Genomic DNA, 24,690 nt, shown 5'->3' with positions numbered 1-24,690 from the left:
TGATTTTTAAATGCTGAACCATTCTTGCATCAAAGAGATAACTCCCACTTAATCATGGTGTATGATTCTTTTAATGTGCTATTGAATCTGTTTGCTAATGTTTTGTGGAGTATTTTTCTATTTATGTTCATTAGGGATATTGGCCTATAGTCCTCTTTTCTTGAAGTGTCTTTGTCTCATGTTACTATCAGGATAGTGTTGGCCATAAAAAATAAGTTTAAAAGTGTTCATTTCTCTTCAATTTTTGAAAGAATTTGAGAAAAATTGGTATTAATTTTCTTTAAATGTTTAGTAGATTTCACCAATGAAGCCATCTGGTTCTGGGCTTTTCCTTGTCAAGAGGTTTTGATAACTTATTCAATTTCTTACTGGTTATAACCTATAGGTCTGTTCAGATTGTCTATTTCTTCATGATTCAGTCTTGGTACATTGGGTGATAATAGAAACTTATCCATTTCACCTAGCTTATCTAATTTGTTAGCATATAATTATTCGTAGTAATCTTTTTGATACTTTTTATTTCTGTAGTATCAATTGTAATGTCTCTTATTTTATTTTAATTTTATTTTATTTTATTTTATTTTGAGACAAGGTCTCACTCTGTTGCCCAAGCTGGCCTTGAACTCCTGGGCTCAAGCAATTCCAATGCCATGCCTCAGCCACCCAAGTAGCTGGGACTATAAGTGCGTGCCGCCATGCCCAGCTTCTTTTTTTTTTTTTTTTTGAGATGGAGTCTCACTCTGTCGCTCAGGTTGGAGTGCAGTGGCGTGATCTCGGCTCACTGCAACCTCTGCCTCCCAGGTTCAGGCAATTCTCCTGCCTCAGCCTCCCGAGTAGCTGGGACTACAGGTGCATCCCACCACGCCTAGATAATTTTTGTATTTTTAGTAGAGACGGGATTTCACTGTGTTAGCCAGGATGGTCTCGATCTCCTGACCTCAAGATCTGCCCCCCTCGGCCTCTCAAAGTGCTGGGATTACAGGTGTGAGCCACCGTGCACAGCCTCAGCTTCCTGTAATGTCTCCTCTTTCATTTCTGATTTTATTTGAGTCTTTTCTCTTCTCTTTCTTGGTAATTCTGGCTAAAATTTTGTCAATTTTATCTTTTCAAAAAAACCCTCAGTTTTATCACACAATTTCTATTGTTTTTTATTTCCCATTTTGTTTATTTCTACTCTAAGCTTCTTTATTTTTCCCCTTCTACTAAATTTTGTGATCATTGAGGTGCAAAATTAGGTTGTTTATTTGATATCTTTCTTTTTTTAATGTAGGCATTTACTGTTATAAACTTCTAAGTATTGCTTTTGCTGCATTCCATAGGTTTTGGTATGTTGTATTTCATGTTTGTTTTTCTCAAAATATTTTCCGATTTTGCTTTTGATTTCTTCTTTGATCCATTAGCTGTTCAAGGATATGTTTTTTACTTTCCACATATTAATGAAAAATTTCCAGTTTTCTTTCTTTTGTTGATTTCTAGTTTCATTCCATTGTGGTCACAAAAATACTTTGTATTATTTCAATCTCATTAAATTTGTTAACTTATTTTGTGACCTAACATGTAACCTATCTTGAAGAATGTTCCAAGTATGCCTGAGAAGAATGTGTATTCTGCTGCTGTTGGATGGTATGTTCTGTATATATCTGTTAGGTTCATTTGATCTATGTTATTTTTCAGATTTGCTGTCTCATTAATTATCTGTCTGAATATTCTATCCCTTATTGAAAGGAGGGGTATTGAAGTATTCTAATATTATTGTATTGCTGTTTCTCTCTTCAGTTATGTCAATATTTACTTTATATATTTAGGTACCCTGATGACAGATGTATATGCTTTGTAATTGTTTTATCTCCCTGGCAATTTAACGCTTTTATGATTATATAATGTCCATCTTTGTTTCTTGTGGCAGTTTATTACTTAAGTCTATTTTGTCTGATACAAACACAGCCATCCCTGCTCCCTTTGGGTTACTATTTCCATAGAATACCTTTTCTCCACCTTTTATCATTCAGTCTGTGTGTCTTTAAATCTAAAATTATTCTCTCATAGACAGTGAAACGTTGAGTTTTGTTGTATCCATTCAGCCACTATGCGTCTTTTGATGGGGGAGTTTAATCTATTTACATTTAGTAATATTGATAGGTAAGGATTTATTATTGCCATTTTATTAATTTTTTTGTCTATTTTGTAGCTTTTTTGTCTCTCTTTTGTTATCTTCCTGGTGTTTCAATTATTATTTTGTAGTGATTTGCTGCACCTATCAACCCATCACCTAGATATTCAGCCCAGCATGTCTTAGCTATTTTCCTGATGCTCTCCCTTTTCCCGGCCCCTCCTGAGAGGCCCCAGTGTGTGTTGTTCCCCTCTCTTTGTCTATGTGTTCACATTGTTCAACTCCCACTGATAAGCAAGAACATGTGGTGTTTGGTTTTCTGTTCCTGTGTTAGTTTGCTGAGGATAATGGCTTCCAGCTCCATCCATGTCCATAAAAAGGGACACAATCACGTCCCTTTTTATGGCTGCATAGTATCCCTTGGTATATACGCAGCACATGTTCTTTGTCCAGTCTATCATTGATGGGCATTTGGGTTGACTCCATGTCTTTGCTATTGTGAATAGTGCTCCAGTGAACATAATGTGTACATGTATCTTTATAACAGAATGATTTATATTCCTTTGGGTATATACCCAGTAATGGGATTTCTGGGTCAAATGGTATTTCTGGGTCTAGAGCTTTGAGGAATCACCATACTATCTTCCACAATGGTTGAACTAATTTATGTTCCCACCAACAGTGAAAAAGCGTTCCTATTTCTCTGCAGTCTCACCAGCATCTGATGTTTCTTGACTTTTTAACAATCACCATTCTGACTGGCATGAGATAGTATCTCATTATGGTTTTAATTTGCATGTCTCTAATGATCAGTGATGTTGAGCTTTTTTTTCATATGTTTGGTGGCTGCATGTATGTCTTCTTTTGAAAAGTGTCCTTTGCCCACTTTTTAATAGGGTTGCTTGTTTATTTATTGTGAATTTGCTTAAGTTCCTTGTAGATTCTGGATATTAGACCTTTGTCAGATGGATATATTGCAAAAATTTTCTTCCATTTTGTAGGTTGTCTGTTTGCTCTTATGATAGTTTTCTTTGCTGTGCAGAAGCTCTTTAGTTTAATTAGATCCCATTTGTCAATTTTTTGGTTGCAATTGTTTTTGAGGTTTTCGTTATGAAATCTTTGCCATTACCTATGTCCTGAATGGTATTGCCTAGATTTTCTTCTAGGGTTTATACAGTTTTGGGTTTTACATTTAAGTCTTTAATTCATCTTGAATTAATTTTTGTATAAGGTATAAGGAAGGGGTCCAGTTTCAATTTTCTGTATATAGCTAGCCAGTTCTCCCAGCATCATTTCTTAAATAGGAATCCTTTCCCCATGCTTGTTTTTGTGAGGTTTGTCAAAGATCAGATGGTTGTAGATATGTGGTCTCATTTCTGATTTCTCTATTCTATTCCATTAGTCTAAGTATCTGTTTTTGTACTAGTACCATGCTGTTTTATTACTGTAGCCTTGTAGTATAGTTTGAAGTTGGGTAGTGTGATGCCTCCAGCCTTGTTCTTTTTGCTTGGGATTGTCTTGGTTATTTAGGCTCATTTTTGGTTCCATATGAAATTTAAAGTATTTTTTTCTAATTCTGTGAAGAATGTCAATGGTTGTTTAATGAGAATAGCATTGAATCTATAAATTGCTTTGGGCAGTATGGCCATTTTCAAGATACTGATTCTTCCTGTCCATGAGCATGGAATATTTTTTCACCAGTTCATGTCCTCTCTGATTTCCTTGAGCAGTGGTTTGTAGCTCTCATTGAAGAGGTCCCTCACTTCTCTTGTTAGCTGTATTCCTAGGTATTTTATTCTCTATGTTGCAATTGCAAATGGGAGTTCATTTATGATTTGGCTCTCTGCTTGGCTGTTGTTGGTGTATAGGAATGTTTGTGATTTTTGCACATCGATTTTGTATCCTGAGACTCTGCTGAAGTTGCTCATCAGCTTAAGAAGCTTTTGGTTGAAACAATGGGGTTTTCTAGATAGAGGATCATGTCATCTCCAAACAGAGACAATTTAACTTCTTTCTCTTCCTATTTGAATACCCTTTATTTCTTTCTCTTGCCTGATTTACCTGGCCAAAATTTCCAATACTATGTTGAATAGGAATGATGAGAGAGGGCATCCTTGTCTTCTGCCGGTTTTCAAGGGGAATGCTTCCAGCTTTTGCCCATTCAGTATGATATTGGCTGTGCATTAGTCATAAATGGCTCTTATTATTTTGAGGAATGTTCCTTCAATGTGCCTAATTTCTTGAGAGTTTTTAACATAAAGGGATGTTGAATTTTATGGAAGGCCTTTTCTGCATCTATTGAGATAATTTTGTGGATTTTGTCATTGGTCCTGTTTGTGTGATGAAATGCATTAATTGATTTGCATATGTTGAACCAGTCTTGCATCCTTGGGATGAACCCAACTTGATCATGCTGAATAAGTTTCTTGATGTGCTGCTGGATTTGGTTTCCCAGTATTTTATTGAAGACTTTTGCATTGATGTTCATCAGGGATAGTGGCCTGAAGTTTTCTTATGTTGTTGTATCTCTGCTATGTTTGGTATCAGGAACATGCTGGCCTTATAAAATCAGTTAGGGAGAAGTCCTTAATTTTCTTTTTTTTTATTATTATACTTTAAGTTTTAGGGTACTTGTGCACAATGTGCAGGTTTTTTACATATGTATACATGTGCCATGTTGGTGTGCTGCACCCATTAACTCGTCATTTACATTAGTTATATCTCCTAATGCTATCCCTCCCCACTCTCCCCACCCCACAACAGGCCCTGGGGTGTGATGTTCCCCTTCCTGTGTCCATGTGTCCTCATTGTTCAATTCCCACCTATGAGTGAGAACATGCAGTGTTTGGTTTTTTGTCCTTGCGATAGTTTGCTGAGAATGATGGTTTCCAGCTTCATCCATGTCCCTAAAAAGACATGAAATCATCCTTTTTTATGTCTGCATAGTATTCCATGGTGTATATGTGCCACATTTTCTTAATCCAGTCTATCATTGTTGGACATTTGGGTTGGTTCCAAGTCTTTGCTATTGTGAATAGTGCTGCAATAAACATACGTGTGCATGTGTCTTTATAGCAGCATGATTCATAATTCTTTAGGTATGTACCCAGTAATGGGATGGCTGGGTCAAATGGTATTTCTAGTTCTAGATCCCTGAGGAATCGCCACACTGACTTCCACAATGGTTGAACTACTTTACAGTCCCACCAACAGTGTAGAAGTGTTCCTATTTCTCCACATCCTCTCCAGCACCTGTTTTTTCCTGACGTTTTAATGATCGCCATTGTAACTGGTGTGAGATGATATCTCATTGTGGTTTTGATTTGCATTTCTTTGATGGCCAGTGGTGATGAGCATTTTTTCATGTCTTTTGGCTGCATAAATGTCTTCTTTTGAGAAGTGTCTGTTCATATCCTTCACCCACTTGTGGATGGGGTTGTTTGTTTTTTTCTTGTAAATTTGTTGGAATTCTTTGTAAATTCTGGATATTAGCCCTTTGTCAGATGAGTAGGTTGCAAAATTTTTCTCCCATTCTGTAGGTTGCCTGTTCACTCTGATGGTGGTTTCTTTTGCTGTGCAGAAGTTCTTTAGTTTAATTAGATCCCATTTGTCAATTTTGGCTTTTGTTGCCATTGCTTTTGGTGTTTTAGACATGAAGTCCTTGCCCATGCCTATGTCCTGAATGGTATTGCCTAGGTTTTCTTCTAGGGCTTTTATGGTTTTAGGTCTAACATGTAAGTCTTTAATCCATCTTGACTTAATTTTTGTATAAGGTGTAAGGAAGGGATCCAGTTTCAGCTTTCTACATATAGCTAGCCAGTTTTCCCAGCACCATTTATTAAATAGGGAATCCTTTCCCCATTTCTTGTTTTTGTCAGGTTTGTCAAAGATCAGATAGTTGTAGATATGTGGCATTATTTCTGAGGGCTCTATTCTGTTCCATTGGTCTATATATCTCTTTTGGTACCAGTACTATGCTGTTTTGCTTACTCATTCAAAAGCTAGCAGAAGGCAAGAAATAACTAAGATCAGAGCAGAACTGAAGCAGATAGAGACACAAAAAACCCTCCAAAAAAATCAATCAATCCAGGAGCTGGTTTTTTGAAAAGATCAACAGAATTGATAGACCGCTAGCAAGACTAATAAAGAAGAAAAGCGAGAAGAATCAAATAGACGCAATAAAAAATGATAAAGGGGATATCACCACTGATGCCACAGAAATACAAACTACCATCAGAGAATACTATAAACATCTCTACACAAATAAACTAGAAAATCTAGAAGAAATGGATAAATTCCTCGACACATACACCCTCCCAAGACTAAACCAGGAAGAAGCTGAATCTCTGAATCGACCAATAACAGGCTCTGAAATTGAGGCAACAATTAATAGCTTACCAACAAAAAAAAGTCCAGGACTAGATGGATTCACAGCCAAATTCTAGAAGAGGTAAAAGGAGGAGCTGCTACCAGTCCTTCTGAAACTATTCCAATCAATAGAAAAAGAGGGAATCCTCCCTAACTCATTTTATGAGGCCAGCATCATCCTGATACCAAAGCCTGGCAGAGACACAACAAAAAAAGAAAATTTTAGACCAATATCCCTGATGAACATTGATGCAAAAATCCTCAATAAAATACTGGCAAAACGAATCCAGCAGCACATCAAAAAGTTTATCCACCATGATCAAGTGGGCTTCATCCCTGGGATGCAAGGCTGGTTCAATATACACAAATCAATAAATGAAATCCAGCATATAAACAGAACCAATTGCAAAAACCACATGATTATCTCAATAGATGCAGAAAAGGCCTTTGACAAAATTCAACAGCCCTTCATGCTAAAAACTCTCAATAAATTAGGTACCGATGGGATGTATCTCAAAATAATAACAGCTATTTATGACAAACCCACAGCCAATATCATACTGAATGGGCAAAAATGGGAAGCATTCTCTTTGAAAACTGGCAGAAGACAGGGATGCTCTCTCTCACCACTCCTATTCAACATAGTGTTGGAAGTTCTGGCCAGGGCAATCAGGCAGGAGAAGGAAATAAAGGGTATTCAATTAGGAAAAGAAGAAGTCAAATTATCCCTGTTTGCAGATGACATGATTGTATATCTAGAAAACCCCATCATCTCAGCCCAAAATCTCCGTAAGCTGATAAGCAACTGCAGCAAAGCCTCAGGATACAAAATCAATGTACAAAAATCACAAGCATTCTTATACACCAATAACAGACAAACAGAGAGCCAAATCATGAGTGAATTCCCATTCACAATTGCTTCAAAGAATAAAATACCTAGGAATCCAACTTACAAGTGATGTGAAGGACCTCTTCAAGGAGAACTACAAACCACTGCTCAATGAAATACAAGAGTATACAAACAAATGGAAGAACATTCCATGCTCATGGGTAGGAAGAATCAATATCGTGAAAATGGCCATACTGCCCAAGGTAATTTATAAGTTCAAAGCCATCCCCATCAAGCTACCAATGACTTTCTTCACAGAACTGGAAAAAACTACTTTAAAGTTCATATGGAACCAAAAAAAAGCCCGCATTGCCAAGACAATCCTAAGCCAAAAGAACAAAGCTGGAGGCATCACGCTACCTGACTTCAAACTATAATAGAAGTCCTTCCTTTTCAATTGTTTGGAATAGTTTCAGAAGAAATGGAACCAGCTTCTGTTTGTACCTCTGGTAGAATTCAGTGCAAATCCATCTAGTCCTGTGTTTTTTTGGGTTGATAGGTTATTTATTACTGCCTTAATTTTAGAACATGTTATTGGACTATTCAGGGATTGAACTTTTTTCTGGTTTAATCTTGGGAGGGTGTATGCATCCAGGGATCTATGCATTTCCTCTAGATTTTTCAGTTTACTAGCATAAAGGTGTTTATAGTATTCTCTGATGGTTGTTTGCATTTCTGTGGCATCAGTGGTGATATCCCCTTTATCACTTTTTATTGTGTCTATCTTTGATTCTTCTCTCTTTTCTTATTAATATAGCTAGCAGTCTATTTTATTAATTTTTTCAAAAAATCCAAATCCTGGATTCATTGATTTTTTGAAGGGTTTTTTTTTTTTATCTCTATCTCCTTCAGTTTTGTGTTGATCTTGGTTATTTCTTGTCTTCTGCTAGCTTTGGGGTTTGTTTGCTCTTGTTTCTCTGGTTCTTTTTGTTGTGATGTTAGGATGTAAATTTGAGAACTTTTTAGCTTTTTGATGTGGGCATTTAATGATATAAATTTCTCTCTTAACACTGCTTTAGCTGCATCCCTAAGAGTCTGGTATGTTGTCTCTTTTTTCTCATTAGTTTTAAAGAACTTCTTCATTTCTGCCTTAATTTCATTATTTACCCAGGAGTCATTCAGGAGCAGGTTGTTCAATTTCCATGTAGTTGTGTGGTTTTGAGTAAGTTTCTTAACCTTGAGTTCTAATTTGATTGCATTGTGGTCTGAGAGACTATTATGATTTCAGTTCTTCTGCCTTTTCTAAGGAATGTTTTACTTCCAGTTATGTGATCAGTTTTAGAGTAAGTGCCATGTGGCACTTAGAAGAACGTATATTCTGTTGTTTGGGGGTGGAGAGATATGTAGATATCTTTCAGGTCCACTTGATCCAGAGCTGAGGTCAAGTCTTGAATAGCTGTTAATTTTCTGTCTCAATGAACTGTCTACTATTGACAATGGGGTGTTAAAGTCTCCCACTATTAGTGTGTGGGAATCTAAGTCTCTTTGTAGGTCTCTAAGAACTTGTTTTATGGAGTCCTCCTGTATTGAGTGCATATATCTTTAGGACAGTTAGCTCTTCTTGTTGAATTGAACCTTTTACCATTATGTAATCTCCATCTTTGTCTTTTTTGATCTTTGTCTGTTTAAAGTCTGTTTTGTCAGAAACCAGGATTGCAATTTGGTTCTATTCGCTTGGTAAATTTTCCTCCATCCATTTATTTGCACACATGTGTGTCTTTGCATGTGAGATGGGTCTCTTGAATACAGCACACCAGTGGATCTTGACTCTTTATTCAGCTTGCCATTCTGTCTTTTCATTGGTACATGTAGCCCATTTACATTTAATGTTTTTATGTTTGAATTTAATCCTGTCATCATGATTCTAGCTGGTCATTTTGCAGACTTGTTAATGAATTTAAACCTGTCATCATGATTGTAGCTGGTCATTTTGCAGACTTGTTAATGAATTTAAACCTGTCATCATGATTCTAGCTGGTCACTTTGCAGACTTGTTAATGTAGTTGCTTCATAGTGACATTGGTAGGTGTACTTCAGTGTGTTTTTTTAGTGGCTGGTAACAATTTTTCCTTTCCATATTTAATGCTTCCTTCAGGAGCTCTTGCAAGGTAGGGCTGATGGTGACGAATTCCCTTAGCTTTTGCTTATCTGAAAATGACTTTATTTCTCCTTTGTTTATGAAGATTAGTTTGACTGGATATGAAATTATAGGTTGGAAATTCTTTTCTTTAAGAAAGTTGACTATTGCCCTCCTGTCCCTTCTGGCTTGTAAGTTTCCTCTGAGAGGCCTGCTGTTAGTCTGATGGTGGGCTTTCCTTTGTAGGTGATCTGACCTTTCTCTCTGGCTGCCCTTAACATTTTTTTTTCTTCCTTTCAACTTTGGAGAATCTGATGATTATGTGTCTTGGGGCTGATCTTCTCATGGAGTATTTTACTAGGGTTCTCTGGATTTCCTGAATTTGAATCTTGGCCTTTCTTGTTAGGTTGGGAAAGTTTTCCTGGGTGATACCCTGAAGTATGTTTTCCAACTGGGTTCCATTCTTCCCATCTCTTTCAGGTACCCCAATCAGTCATAGGTTCAGTCTTTTTACATAATCCCATAGTTCTTGAAGGTTTTGTTCATTCCCTGTCATTCTGTTTTCTCTAATCTTGTTTGCCTGTCTTATTTCAGCAATACAGTCTTCAAGCTCTGAGATTCTTTTCTCTGCTTGGCCTATTCAGCTGTTGATGCTCGTTGTTGCATTGTCAAGTTCTCATGTTGTGTTTTTCAGCTCCATCAGGTTATTTATGTTCCTCTCTAAATTAGTTATTCTGGTTAACAGCTACTGCAATATATATATATATATATATATAGAGAGAGAGAGAGAGAGAGAGAGAGAGAGAGCTTTGCTTCTGTTGCCCAGGCTGGAGTGCAGTGGCACAATCTTGGCTCACCGCAACTTCCATCTCCCGGGTTCAAGCCATTCTCCTGCCTCAGCCTCCCAAGTAGCTGGGACTACAGGTGCATGCCACCATGCCCGGCTAATTTTTGTATTTTTAGTAGAGACAGGATTTCTCCATGTTGGTCAGGCTGGTCCTGAACTCCTGACCTCAGGTAATCTGCCCACCTTAGCCTCCCAAAGTGTTGGGATTACAGCCATGAGCCACCGCACCCAGCCACTCCTGCAATATTATATCATCATTCTTAGCTTCTTCCAAAACCTCCTTCTGTCAGTTCATCCATCTCAGCCTCAGCCCAGTTCTGTGCTCATGCTGGAGAGGTGTTGTGATTATTTTGAGGAGAAGAGGCTCCCTGGCTTTTTGAATTATCCGTGTTTTTGCATTGATTCTTTCTCATCTTCGTGAACTTATTTACCTTCGATCTTTGAGGCTGCTGACCTTTGCATAGGGTTTTTGTGGGGTCTTTTTGTTGATGTTGTTGTTGCTTTCTGTTTGTTTGTTTTCCTTTTAACAGTCAGGCCCCTCTTCTGTAGGGCTGCTGTAGTTTACTGGGGGTCTGCTCTAGGCCCTATTCACCTGGGTCCCTCCTGCACTTGGAGGTGTCACCAGTGGAGGCTACAGAACAGAAAGATGGCTGCCTGCTCTTTCCTCTGGGAGCTTTGTTGCAGAGGGACAACAATTTGATGTTAGTGGGAATGGTCCTGTATAAGGTGTCTGGTGACCCCTGTTGGGGGATTCTCACACAGTTAGGAGGCATGGGATCAGGGACTTGCTTAACAAAGAATTCTGGCTGCCCCTTAGCTGAGCAGTGTGCTGTGCCAGAGGGAATCTCCCTCATCTGGACTGCCTGGACTCCTCAGGGCTAGCAGACAGGAGAGGTTAAGTCTGATGAACCATGGAGATCATGGCTGCATTTCCTGCCATGGGCTCCATCTCAGGGAGATTAGAGTTCTGTCTGCAAACCCTGGCTGGAGTTACTGAAATTCCCACAGGGAGGCTTCACCCAGTGAGAAGGAATGGATCTGAGTCCCACCTAAACAAGAAGTCTGGCCATGATCTGCACACAGCCACTGTGCTGCCCTGTGGAGAATTCCTCTTGATCCAAACCACCCAGTCTCTCTGGCACCAGCAGGGGAAAACAACAGACTGGAGCCACAGTGATGGCTGTTCCCCTCCCCTTGGGAGGGAGTATTTGGCAGTCATCTTAGGCAGTCCCAATCGTCTTATGCAGTATCCAGCCTGCAGCTGCTGGCTGCAACCTGAGCGGCCATCAAGCATCTGCACAGCTCTGTGCTTGGGAACCTAGGCCCTGGTGGCATGGGCTCACGAAGAGATCTCCTGATCTGAAGGCTGCACAGATCTGTGGAGAAAGTGTTGTTTCCCAGGTAGGGTAGCACAATGACTCACTTTCTCCCTTGGCTGAGGGTGGTAATTCCTCTTGTCCTGTGTGGCTCCTAGGTGAGCTGTCACTCCACTTTGCTTTTCCTCTCTCTCCATGGGTCACACCAACTGCCTAGTCAGTCCCAGTGAGAGAACCTGGCTACCTCAGCTGAAGGTGCAGGATTCACTTGCTGGTTTTCTTCTTTTTGGTGGGAGCCACTGACAGATAGCTACTTCTAGTCAGCCATCTTGGCGCCTCCTCCCAGCATCTTTATTCATGAGGCACACAACATTTTGTGGAGTTAACTAGAAGCTTCTAATTTTTCTGGGTGCATCCAGCATAATCCCTATCACAAGAATTCATGGGCCACAGTCTTTATAAAATGGGGTGCTTCATTCCTCTCATACTTGCATGTTAATGATATTGCAGCCTCAGCATCAGTTCAGCATGACTGGGGAGGCCTCAGAAAATTTGCTATCATGGCAGAAGGTGAAGTGGAAGCAAATCACCTTCTTCAGAAGGCAGCAGGTAGGAGAAGTCCATTATTGAAGAAAATAAGATTCTTCCCTTTTCTCTTTCTGCTCCTTCTGGGACTACCACCATGTGTATATCAGTTCACATCATGGTTTCCCATAAGTCCCTAGAGCTTTCTTCACTTTTTAAAATTATATTTTCTGTTTGTTCCTCAGACTGGATAACTTTAAATGGCTTGTTTTAAAGTTTGCTTATACTTTTGCTTGATCTAGTCAACTGTTGAACCTTTTTAGGAAATTTTTTATCACAGTTATTGGACTCTTCATTTCCAATTTTTTGTTTGATTTTTAAAACAATATATATTTTCTATCTTTTTGTTGAAATACTCCTTTTTTATGTATTGTTTCCTTAAACTTGTTGAGCATTTTTATGATGGTTATTTTGAACTCTTTGTTAGGTAATTCATATACCTCTGTTTCTTTAGCATGGCTTTCTGAAGATTTACTTATATTTGTTTGCTCCATATTTTCCTGTTTCTTTGTGCTTGACATTTTTTGTTGGTGTCTAAACATTTGAAAAAACAGCCACTTCTTCCAATGTTTATAGATTGGCTTCCTACAGGAGACCATCTCCACCAGTCAACCCAGCTAAAGATTTTAGGGACCTCTCAAACTTTTTTTGTGGATGTGACTTCTCTAGATGTGTGCATGTAAATTTCTATTTAAAGGGGTTCTCCAGTTTCTGTTTCAGGAGTTTATTATATCTTGCTTCCTCTGATGTCTGTTTACTGTACTGTATGTCCTCTGGAGCAGCAACACACCATCCAACTATTTTTACTTTTTGTTCACAGCATGCTGTGTTCCATCAGTGCTCCAAGACAGGAGAGACAGAAATCAGTCCTCAGGCAGCTCCCAAAAATGTCTGAATGTTAGATCTATGTTTAGTCTTCTCTTTCTCTCTCTAGGCAGAAGCTGTATGCTATGGATTTTTCTGATCATTTCATGCTGAGCTCAGGGGAGGGACTCTAAAGTGAGTGCATACAAGTCCAAACTGTTACCATTGTTGTCAACTGCCCCCAGGCATGCTGAGTGTGCTGAGTCCCTACAGTGTTCCTTTGCGAGAAGAAGAAGAGTGAAAAGATGAAGGTTGGAAGTCTGAACAGGCTCGTGTCAGATGAGTCTTCCTTTATAATGGCAATTCCTTCTTAAATTGCATTGGCCATGGATAGGCACATAGCTAGCCTCAATTGTGTTAGTCTGGAGGTGCAGCATTTTTAACATAGCACATTTCCCCCTACCCCCTGCAAGATTAGGATTTTATCAAGAAGAGAGAACGGATTCTAGGTGAGCAATCAGCCAAGATTTATCAGAGCTTTATATTTCTCAGCAAAGCACTTAGTTTTGCTGAGATTCAGTTTCTTCATACTTGAAATGGGAAAAATAAAGTGTCTCATGGGGTTGTTGTGAGGACAAAAGGCATGTATGTAAAGCAATCAGCACAATGCCTAACATATAATAAGCATTCAAGAAAGTTCAGCTATTACATATTAAAATGCTTATAAACATAATAATCTATCATATGATTGTACCTCAATTTCATTGGCAATGCTAATTGAATTTTTGGTTATTGTAAATTTCTTATAAATAATAATAAATACTTGTATTTTTATTTAAGCTTATGCTGCTGGGAATAATTCGTGTGTATATTTTTCTTCAGTTTGTGTTATATTCTTAAAAATTCATAGGAATTAAAGTAATGGATCAAGGTGCTTCAACATTTTAAAAATACTCAATTCATCTTGATGGCTTGCTCTTCAAAATGCACTTTTTACACAATTCATTTCCACAGCAGTTCCCATTTCTTCATTCTAAACTTTACCTCATTGAGTATAGTCATTAGAAATGAAATTGCTAATATGATGGGTGATATGGAAGACTATTACCTGCTCATCAAAGCCCAGACTCTCTTCTTCTTCATGGGAATACTGCTTATGTATATTCCTCATCTGCCCTTGCAGATAAGTATGTTCGTATCACTGAGTTTTAGTCAGTAGAATATGAGTAGACATGATGTACACCATTTCCAGGTTCCCAAAATTCTCTCACATATATCTCTCCATATTCTTCTTCTCTTTTGGCTAGCTGGGATGGGAACAATGATGATGACTTTGGAAACTGCATCTTGAACAAGGCAAATGTCCTTCAGCTGGTCCCTGGTCCCCTAAGGTCTCCTTCACCTGAATCCTGCTTCTCTGCCTTTTCATGAAAGAATATTATATGAGCAAGAAATAAACTTCTATTGAATTAGCTTCTAATTTGAGGCCCATAGATCTCCAAGGGGTCTGTAGATTGAATTCAAGGGGTCTGTGAACTTGGAATGGGAAAAATATGATTTTTACTAATGTCTTTCTTACCTCAATTTAGCATTTTCTTTTGTTATGAGTATAGACAACAAACCAGTAGCATTAGCAGTACCTATGAAAAGTATTTTTGTATCACATTACAATTGTAACAAATATCTGAAATTTAATTCATACTCATCAAGATTTTAAAAATATAGTAGTAATGAACCTGCTAGTATATTTTGTTATTTGATGTTTTAATAAATAAGCATCTTTATTATTATATCATAAATTATTTTAATATTTTAGCACTGCATTTCAATGTAATTAGTTTCTTTTGAAACTTTAAAAATTTTCTTTCATGTATTTAAAAACATTATTTTGATGATGTGTACACATGGGCATAGAGAGTAAAATAATAAAGGCTGGAGACTCAGAAAGGTGGGAGAGTGGCAGGGGGATGATGGATGAGAAATTACCAGGTACAATGTATATTATTTGGGTTATATTACACTAAAAACCCAGGCTTTACCACCACACAGTATATCCATGTAACAAAACTGCACTTGTACCCCTTAAATCTATAAAAATATAAAATATATAAAATACAAAGAAATAAAAAATTATTTTGAGAAGGGATTCTAAGCCTCACCAGACTGCTAACGTGGCCCTGGTATAAAAAGTTTACAAATGCTTGCTTCTATTATGTTTGAGCCATTTTACAATTTGGGATATTTTTGTTATATCTTTTAACATCACCCTAATTTATAGAAGTAATGAATGTTATTGCTGGGGATTTGGGTGTTGGTCATTACATATACATGAATTCATACACAAATCCTGCAAGGATATAATATTTATTGCAAATGTTTTTACCAGTTATTCTTTGTCGTAATTTGTATAAGACAAATTAAGTTTGATGTATAATATTCAACTGTGTTGACATGGTCAAATCGATGAATCTCACTTATGTGATTTTCATATTGCTTTCCCACTTAAAAAATTCTTTCCCAACCAAAAATCAGTTGCAAGGTGTTAAAACCATTCACCTAGGTGTCATTGTGCAGCTGCACACGACTTGGGCAACCATATCTAGCATTCCCAATTTGTTAAATACTTACCTATACATTTAATTTGCATTTAATTATTTCATCTACTTGGAATATATTTCAATCCCTGTTGTGAGATGAATAAAAATGATGGATATTCTTTCTAACACCATTTTTTGAATAATTTAACTCTTACACCTCTATTTCTTTTGGGGCATATAAAAGTTTTTTAATATATTTGGGACTGCTTTTGAACTGTTCCATGATGTGCACTAGTACCACATTTTTAAAGTTATTGTTAATCTTATAATATTGTTTAATATATGACAGGGTAAGTTTCCTTTCATTAGTACCAATTTTTGGTGTCTTTGATAGTCGTAAAAAAAGTATTATTCCAAAAAATTGCAGAACGTGCTCTTGGCAGAATGGAACTTTGTTTGACAGTTGCAGGAAAAACCTGTATTTCCAAACAAAGAATGATTGCAAGATTTCTCTGTATATTTGGCCCCAAAGAAAATATTTTATGTTTCACCCACAAATTTATGAGTGACTTCACTTCAGCTTTCTCACTTAGACATTATGTGTGGTGAGAAGAGCTCTGGAAAAAAAGTCAGAAATCCTCAACTTGAAACCAACTTTAATTCTTTGCGGGTGTCTAACCTGAGACTGGTTGCTTATTGTCTTAGAGTTTTTGTTTCCTTAAGGGTAAAATATGAGTATAATTTCTATTCTACCTTTCACACAGGGCTGCTGTAAAGAATGAGATAATATATTTGAAATCTCTTTTAAAACTACGTAGCATTATAGGTAACAAATTAACACTTAATTAAAAAGTTACTGTTGTACTTGAGCCAGAGATGTATTTACTCTTGTCTACATCCACATTGCCACATTCTGTAGAGCAGAATTTGATTTAAAACAGATGTGTCTTGGATATTATCCAAGAAGGTGTAGTTTTACTGGAGAAGCCAAAAAGATCTCATTATAAGTTAGTCTCATGACATGGACTCTGAGGATGGTATTAGACACTGGTTACAATTTATGTACCTTCCAGTGTGCGAATGGGATAAATGGGGAACAAAATTAATAACCTGGTCTGATATGACCCAAAGTTAAAACTAGGGGATGAAAGCTAGGAGGATGTTATACAAAGAAAATAAGAGCCTGGTTTTAGTTGTATAAAAGAAGAATATTTGGAACAGGGATTAAGATTCTAAATGGTTAAGAGTTGTCAAATTTATATATGTCAAAGTCCATATTTGCAAAGAGTTTTAGTATAAGGTAGAACACAGTTGTTATATATATATATGTATATATATATATGGTAACATTTAATGAAAAGTTACATTTTATTTCCTTGCAAAACAAACACATTCCTGGAAGACAGTGTATAGCACACTATGCCTTCCAAAATTATATGTACAAATTGTGATTGATATGTTTCTACTCTGAAATTACCATTATGTGTGTATAGTATAGATAGTATAGTCTGTGCTGCTATTCTGGAGAGAATTACTGCAAGCATCAGCAGGAGGAGTGCATTTTCTTACAAAACGCCCAGTACTATAAACGTGTTTACCTAAACAAAGTGTATTTTTTTTTAAACAGACTCCATGTTCAGTCTTCTGTTGTTCTTTTGAAAATAAGTAATGTCTTTACCACTTAGCTGGGAAAGTGGTGAAGGAACTAGTATTTTATGGACTCTTACTACGTGTCGCCCACACGCAGCAGTATGTTACAATCATAGCATGAAATGCTTCTATTCATAATAGCTTTGCAAGTTGATTTATAAGTTTACCATTGTTAACTTGATAAGGCAGAAAAAGCATCCATAGTGTGTGGCCTCTAGAATCTTCAAAACTGGGTTTGGAAGCTAATTCTGGTTCTTAGGCACCATAAAAATTACTTGACTTCTTTAAGTTTAAGGTTGATTTTTTTCATTTCATTAAAATAGGTGTAATACCACCATTACTAATAGGAGTAATTATGATATCAACGTATTATAACAACATATTAATAGTAGTAGGTAATAATAATAGTAGTGTGAAGTAAGATAATACATGCAAGGAGTTTATTTATTGCTTTTTTTTTTTTTGAGATGGAGTTTCACTGTGTCACCCAGGATGGAGAGGAGTGGCACAATCTTGGCTCACTGCAACCTCTGCCTCCTGGGTTCAAGTGATTCTCTGGCCTAAGCCTCTCCAGTAGCTGGGATTACAGGCACGTGCCACCACACCCAGCTAATTTTTGAATTTCTAGTAGAGACGGGGTTTCATCATGTTGGCCAGGCTAGTCTCAAAGTCCTGACCTCAGGTGATCCACCTGCCTCATCTTCCCAAAGTGCTGGGATTACAGGTGTTAGCCACTGTACCTGGCCATAACTGTTCATAATTATTATTAAGACTCCAAAACTTCTCCTGGTGACAACAAAATTTTCCCACTAAAATGACTTTTCAAAAATATTTTTTCTTACTAAAATTTCTGCTACAACTATTAAATTTCTAATTGATTCTGATTACTAACTGAATCTATTTAATGTGTACAGCATCATAAACAGATAGGAATTCAGTCCTGCTTCATGTTAAATTTCTAAATTGCTATCTTAATGCCATGGACTGAGTGAAACTGGCTAACTCAACTGTCTTCCAGAAAAAAAAAAAATTCTTCTTAGCCTGACTGATTTAACATTAAAAAAAACTATTTTAAAATAATACATACATGCAGCATGAAATGAACAGCTAGAGTTTAATATATTTGCAAAAATAATTGAATTGTAGCTCTTTAATTTCTCCAACAAAAAATTTCTCAAAGCATTGTAATTGTTAAAGAGAAGACTAAAATTCTTTCAAATTCAATCCACTGGCTTCCAACTCACTGGGAGAAAGACTGACATTTTGGAATGGCCCACAAGGTACCAAAAAATCTGCCTCCCTTGGTGTTTTTCCTGCAACATTCACACCTTTACCTCTAACACCTTGCTTTCTCCTATCAGCACTAATTCTAGCTACACTCGTTTTTTCACCAAGACCAGAAGGCTCCTGTCTGCATCTGTCTTTTCCTGTGCCTATTCCAGGATCTTCTCTGAGATATCCTGATGACTTCCTTGCTCACTCCATTTGGAAATTTACTTAAATGTGACTATTTTGGCAAGGTCTATTTTGCTCCTCCACATAACTAACTTCCCCTTTTTCCAATGCCCTCTGTCTCCCTTGCCTATTTAATTTTCCTCTACAACACTTATCAACTATCTTATATACTTTGTATTTTACTCATTTATTTTCTCTATTATCTGTGTCCTCTGTAACAGAATATAAGCTGTATGATAGCAAAGATTTCCATTTTGTTCATAGCTCTATCTCCAGTGCCTAGAATAGTTCCTGGGACATAATAGACACTTGTGAAATCTTGACCAAATGAATACATTCTTTCTTCACCTTTTAATTGGTGACTCCAAATATGAAAAATAAATGGACATGTACCTCTTTGGGATGGTAGACACTTAGATGTCTACTTTCAGTCCAAGAACAAGAAAGAACTCTAGGAGCTTAATTTATTTAAGAGGACATTCATACATAATGTTACACAACTGGAGGGAATGAAAAATGTGAAAAATGTAATGCTGATAGGACAGACTGAGCTTAGGGGTACTGGAATCTTCAAGTGCAATGGAGACAACTAATTGAGTCATACAATAAATTATCGAAAGAAGTACGTAATAGAGATCTTCTATACCAAAATAAAATAGTGTTAAACTATGGAATAAGATATGTTAAAACTGTAAGTAAAACAGGTATTGATGCATGTTTGTCTTGATTGTTATGTTGCATTATTTGGAATGAATTTTTTTTTTAATTTTGTGGCCCTTACTACTGGTGTGACAATTTCTAGTTGCATATCCAACAAAATTACCACTACTAGATTTTTGCAGATCTGCTAGCAATATTTGTTTATTTTGTCTTACATCTGCGTGATTTTTTAAAGCTCTATCCCAATGCCATACAGCATGACCAGATTGATAGGTCAATCCCTTCTTTAACTTTGAGAATGCTACTAGACATCATTTTCAATCCTGATAATTGGTACAAACAGTACTGTGGACAAAGGAAAAGTGAAATGGAATTTGCTCAATTGTTGTGAAGCATGCAACATAGCATCTTATTAATGCGATAAAAGCCTAATAAAAGCCTCGGCACCCATCAACTGGGCTGTAATGAGCACAGAAAAATTTCTTCTATAAAACAAGGATAAGGTTTATCTTTACTAACCAGTAAAAAAATACTGGAAAAGATGATGTTAAAGTGATCTATGAACTTCTTGGATTATGAAGCCTTTCATCTCATGTAAAAAGCATGTGAGTAGCTCTTTGGAATAGTGAGGGGCAGAGCTTGTAACATCATCTCTCAGAGAAGTAAAGCTGTTTGCTTCTCATACAGACTTGTGATGACAGAGACTTGCATTTTGTTGCTTTTATTATTTCGTTAATGTTGACTGTCTTTTTCATGGAAACAATTGCTAAAAATATTCCGTTTCATCATTTAGATTCTTATGACTTGCTGAGAATGCTTTTCAGAAGGATGTTTAAATCATTAATTACAATAAACATTGGCTTTGTAACCTTATCTAAGAACTACAACTCCAATATTTCCAAATGTTATTTTTAATAACACAGATTGTCTAAAAGCATAGTTAATCAAATTCAAAGAGTTGTCTCACATTTGTGCCTCTCATCTACCTCATTCCATGACAGCAGAAAGAAATTGACTTTTTATTTAAAATTTCTCGGTTTTCTAAGTCATTACTTTCATTAAATTGCCTTCATAATATAAGACTAACAGCTTTTTGATTAACAGAGGTCAAAAACATGACTTTTATTTTTAAAAAATTAATGTATATCCTAACTTTGGCTGCATTTGAAGAAAGCACAAACACAAAATAACTCGCGGGTATCCTGGCCAATATGTTTCAACTGCAACTTAACTTTCTTTTTATGTACACAACTGGAAACAAGTAGGTGAAATTTTTTAAAAAGCCAAAGAATGAGAGCCAATGGTCTCTCCCTTGGTATATCTGCTCAACGCGCAAAGGGATCAGAATTTATTCATGGGAAACTGCTGTCTCATTTTTCTCTGGTGTCATAAGATATCCTTGCTTGTAAGGACATTCTAGAAACCTGTAGATAATCTTATTTGAAGCTTTCTAGTCTACAATCAAGTTCCAAGAATCAGTGTCCATATTTACTATGTCATTTGTCTACAGGTTTTTATGTAGACAATACAGGAAATTTACAATACAGGAAAGCCCATTGCTTTCTTATGGTCATATACTACTTTTAACTTTTCAAAGTGCTTTCAAAACAAAAGTGAAAAATAAGTGTATTCCCTGTGAGGGTGACATTGCCATATATGTCCAGCTTAGATATTAAGAATGTTAAAGTAAAAAATAATGCCAAATAATTTTTAAGTGTTCAAAATTTGTTGAACATTATCAGGTAAACATGACATAATTGGTGAATCATATTTTCATGTGAGGCTCAGCCACTTATAACATAAGTATCACTATCCATGAATGTGCCATGAGGCTTCTCAGCCACTTATTCAAATGCAACTTAAAGGGAAATGGAAACCTTCTACTCAAATATTTAGATTCTAAAGGAAAATGTGTTTCTAGATTTAAATGATTTTTCCATTTTTATTTATTTCTTCTATTTCTTTGTAATATAATTGTTCTTACCAAGTATTTATCAACAAGTTATATCTGTCTTTTATTTAAAAAATTCTTAAATTTTTATTTTAACTGGTCGACAATCATCTACCTGCTGAAGAATATTGTAAATGGAATAATGCAATAAACTCCCATAAATATGTATCTTGTTTATCTTAGTGATATACAAAATATTTTCTAAAGCTGTATCTACAAAGGCAACATGAACAGAGGTGAAACATGGGAATAATTCATGACATGATATGTCAATATATTCAAATAAATTTATTTCTTGTGTGATTTTTCTCTCACTTGTGAAGACATAAACAAGTAAAGTGCTTGATGGTCTAATATAATTTATCATAAAAATTAATTCTGTGTGAATACAATGAAATTTCTTGTTAAATTACCTTTGCTAAGATATTAAGGTTTTGTTTTGCCTTATCAGGTCATTTGCCTTTACAGAATTATTTTTGGGCTTTTTAGATCAGTTTATAAAACTGAAGAATACAATTATAAAATGACATGTTTAAGGCCATGGATAAGAACAGTAAATTATTATCAATAATTATTATAATAGCTACTTCTTATATTTGGATTTATATAGTATGCATCTTCATCTAACTACTAGATAAATTTAATGCTAATTCCATGCAGATGGACCACATAATCCAATCTCATATTTTGCTAAAAACACCCAGATGTTCAATGTATTTTTTAGGTTCTGCCCGGGTTCAGTCACTGTATATCATCTATTTTCCCAATGGACCATAAGTCTCAACCTTATCCTGTCTCCATCACACCTAAGGACTTTGACTTATTTTTATCAGAGATAATAACTCACTATAGTAGTATTTCTGGGTAGGGTGGGAGGAAAGAGAAAAATAAAAACTAAAAAAAGATGTGATCTAAGAAAAAAAGAGAAAAGTGTGAATAATTTAAAATATCTACCACCACACAAAATGATCTGATGAAACTTGCTTTCTACCCGTGAATTCACTCCTGTCATATTCTCTAAGATAAATCCCAAAGTAAGACAAGAAGGTGTTTGAAGTGGCTTGGATTAATGCTCTGGCACTCGATGCCAGCTTCCTCATGAAGCTACCCTAGAAGCAGTTTAAGGAGGCATATTTTTAAAAGAAGTATTCCTCTATCTTATTTCCAAGTCCTACTGTCTACCTTGGACTCTATTTTATTTAGCTGTGTTTGGGCCTGGTTATGGGGTCACTTTCTCAGCAGGCCTTCATCTCCCCAACACTGGGGCTCTGCCATGTTCTTGCTTACCTTCTCCCTAGGGCTGTATTGTTTATTCAGGTTTATTGTAGCATAAATGTAGCATTTTAAAGCTGAAAAACCATTAAAGAATCATTAAATTCAATATCCTCCTTTCAGGAGTGTGGAAACCAGAGGTAAAATCAGAGGTCAAATTTTCCCAATTAAGCACTAAAGGCATGGCTTGAGTATTGCACATCATGCAATACTTTTCTTTTCCTTCTCACCATGACTACTACTAGTACTACTAGTGTATTTTGTACAAAGTAAGTTCTTCCTCACCTAACATATATTTCCTCCCTTCTCAATTATACTTTCTTTCTGTGTGTATCTTGTGTCTTGTCCCACCAGCAGAAAGATATCTTTCTTGAACAAAATGCAAGTCTGTAGCTGCATTCACGTACAGGTGGTCTGCATTCAGACCTCCATTTGTTGGAGAGAAACTTCTCATTCTTTCTCAATTCAGAGAACCTAGGATGTATCTGGCGTTCTTTGAGCAAACAGAAAACAATGTCATTTCTCCCACTGAAATGCAGAATTAAGAAAATGGTTTTGAAACCTGTTCCCATCTCTAACTTTTCTATCGCCTGGCCTTTTCCTTATGCATCTGCTGCCACTATCAGAATCAGTCACACCTGCTTTTGAAATGGCCCAGCTGTGAAAGTCTGGGGCTTGAAATATTTTCTTCGATGGAACCATGTGAGATATCGTTGAAACAGTACTATTATTACCATTACTTAAGTACATTATGCATTAAATAGGCATTCTTTTTCATTCTGTCTCAAGAACATAACCAGCAGATACATATAATTTCAATGAAAAACAATGTTCTCAGATCCAAATAATCAATTTCAAAATTAATATTTTTACTCTTGTAATCCACTAAAAAGTCCACAACTACTAGAACTTACCAGTTTATAGTAGACTGCATTTCTTGTTGTGATGTTTTGAATGGTGTTTCAATATAACTGCATTTCTTCCTTTGGTATTGTCTTTTATAGCATTGGCAGTCAAGAGTTTATATATAAACATGAGTAAGAAGTAACAATTCATTATCAAATGTCTGTTAAAGCTCTTTCTTCTTTCTTGATGGATTAGAAAAAAAAAACCATAATGTTGGAGCAAAAGATAGTTAGATGGTCAAGGTTCTGAACAAAATTGGCCAGGGACTGCCTGTTTGACCTTAGGTTGGGTATTGCAGCATTCTGTAGGTCAAATTCCACATCTACCAAATACCCTCAGCCCTTGCTTGTAAAATACAGTAAAGTCCTTGAGAAATTCTATTATGTGTTACTGTGCAAAGTAGGCTTATCACTGAGAAGAATACATTAAAGGGCTCATCTTCCACCTTTTGTGCTCATAAAATCAACCCATGTTTCTGGAAATGCATGCATTGTCAGGGCTATAAAAAAAGGATGCATTTAATACAGCAAAGTGTTTTACTAACTAAATGTTGTGTGCCATGGTTCAGTTGTAACCGCCCAAGGGGTTCACCTTGCCTGCTGCCTAGACAGAGCCGATTCATCAAGACAAGGGAATTGCAATAGAGGAAGAGTAATTCACACAGAGCTGGCTGTGTGGGAGACTGGAGGTTTATGATTACTCAAATCAGTCTCCTTGAGCATTCAGGGAGCAGAATTTTTAAGGATAACTTGGTGGGTGGGGGGAAGCCAGTGAGCCAGGAGTGTTGATTGGTCAGAGATGAAATCAGAAGGAGATGGAGCTGGAGCTGTCTTCCTGTATGCAGTTAGTTCCTGGGTGGGGGCCTCAAGATCAGATGAGCCAGTTTATTGATCTGGGTGGGGCCAGCTGATCCATCAAGTGCAGGGTCTGCAAAATATCTCAAGCATTGATCTTAGAAGCAGTTTAGGGAAGGTCAGAATCTTGTAGCCTCCAGCTGCATGACTCCTAAACCATAATTTCTACTCTTGTGGCTAATGTTAGTCCTACAAAGGCAATCTAGTCCTCAGGCAAAAAGGAGGTCTGCTTTGGGAAAGGGGTTTTACCGTTTTTGTTTAAACTTTAAACTAAGTTTCTCCCAAAGTTAGTTCAGCCTTCCCCCAGAAATGAACAAAGACAGCTTGGAGGTTGGAAGCAAGATGGAGTCAGTTAATTTAGCTCTCTTTCACTATCTCAATCATAATTTTGCAAAGGCAGTTACAATCC

The 24,690-nt window shown here is 36.6% G+C and overlaps 1 long non-coding RNA gene across 1 annotated transcript in view; it reads right to left on the bottom strand.

Annotated features, from left to right (window-relative positions):
* Nucleotides 1-24,690, bottom strand: part of LOC130541508 (uncharacterized) — a 76,859-nt gene that overhangs the window by 32,043 nt on the left and 20,126 nt on the right. Inside the window, exon 3 of the long non-coding RNA XR_008955565.1 lies at nt 23,436-23,609. This is a non-coding gene — a long non-coding RNA (uncharacterized LOC130541508). The remainder of the gene's footprint in view (nt 1-23,435; nt 23,610-24,690) is intronic.

Source organism: Pan paniscus, chromosome 4 (assembly GCF_029289425.2).
Source record: "Pan paniscus chromosome 4, NHGRI_mPanPan1-v2.0_pri, whole genome shotgun sequence".
In the NCBI taxonomy this organism is placed as follows: domain Eukaryota; kingdom Metazoa; phylum Chordata; class Mammalia; order Primates; family Hominidae; genus Pan; species Pan paniscus.
This window is presented reverse-complemented; position numbering and strand designations above follow the sequence as displayed.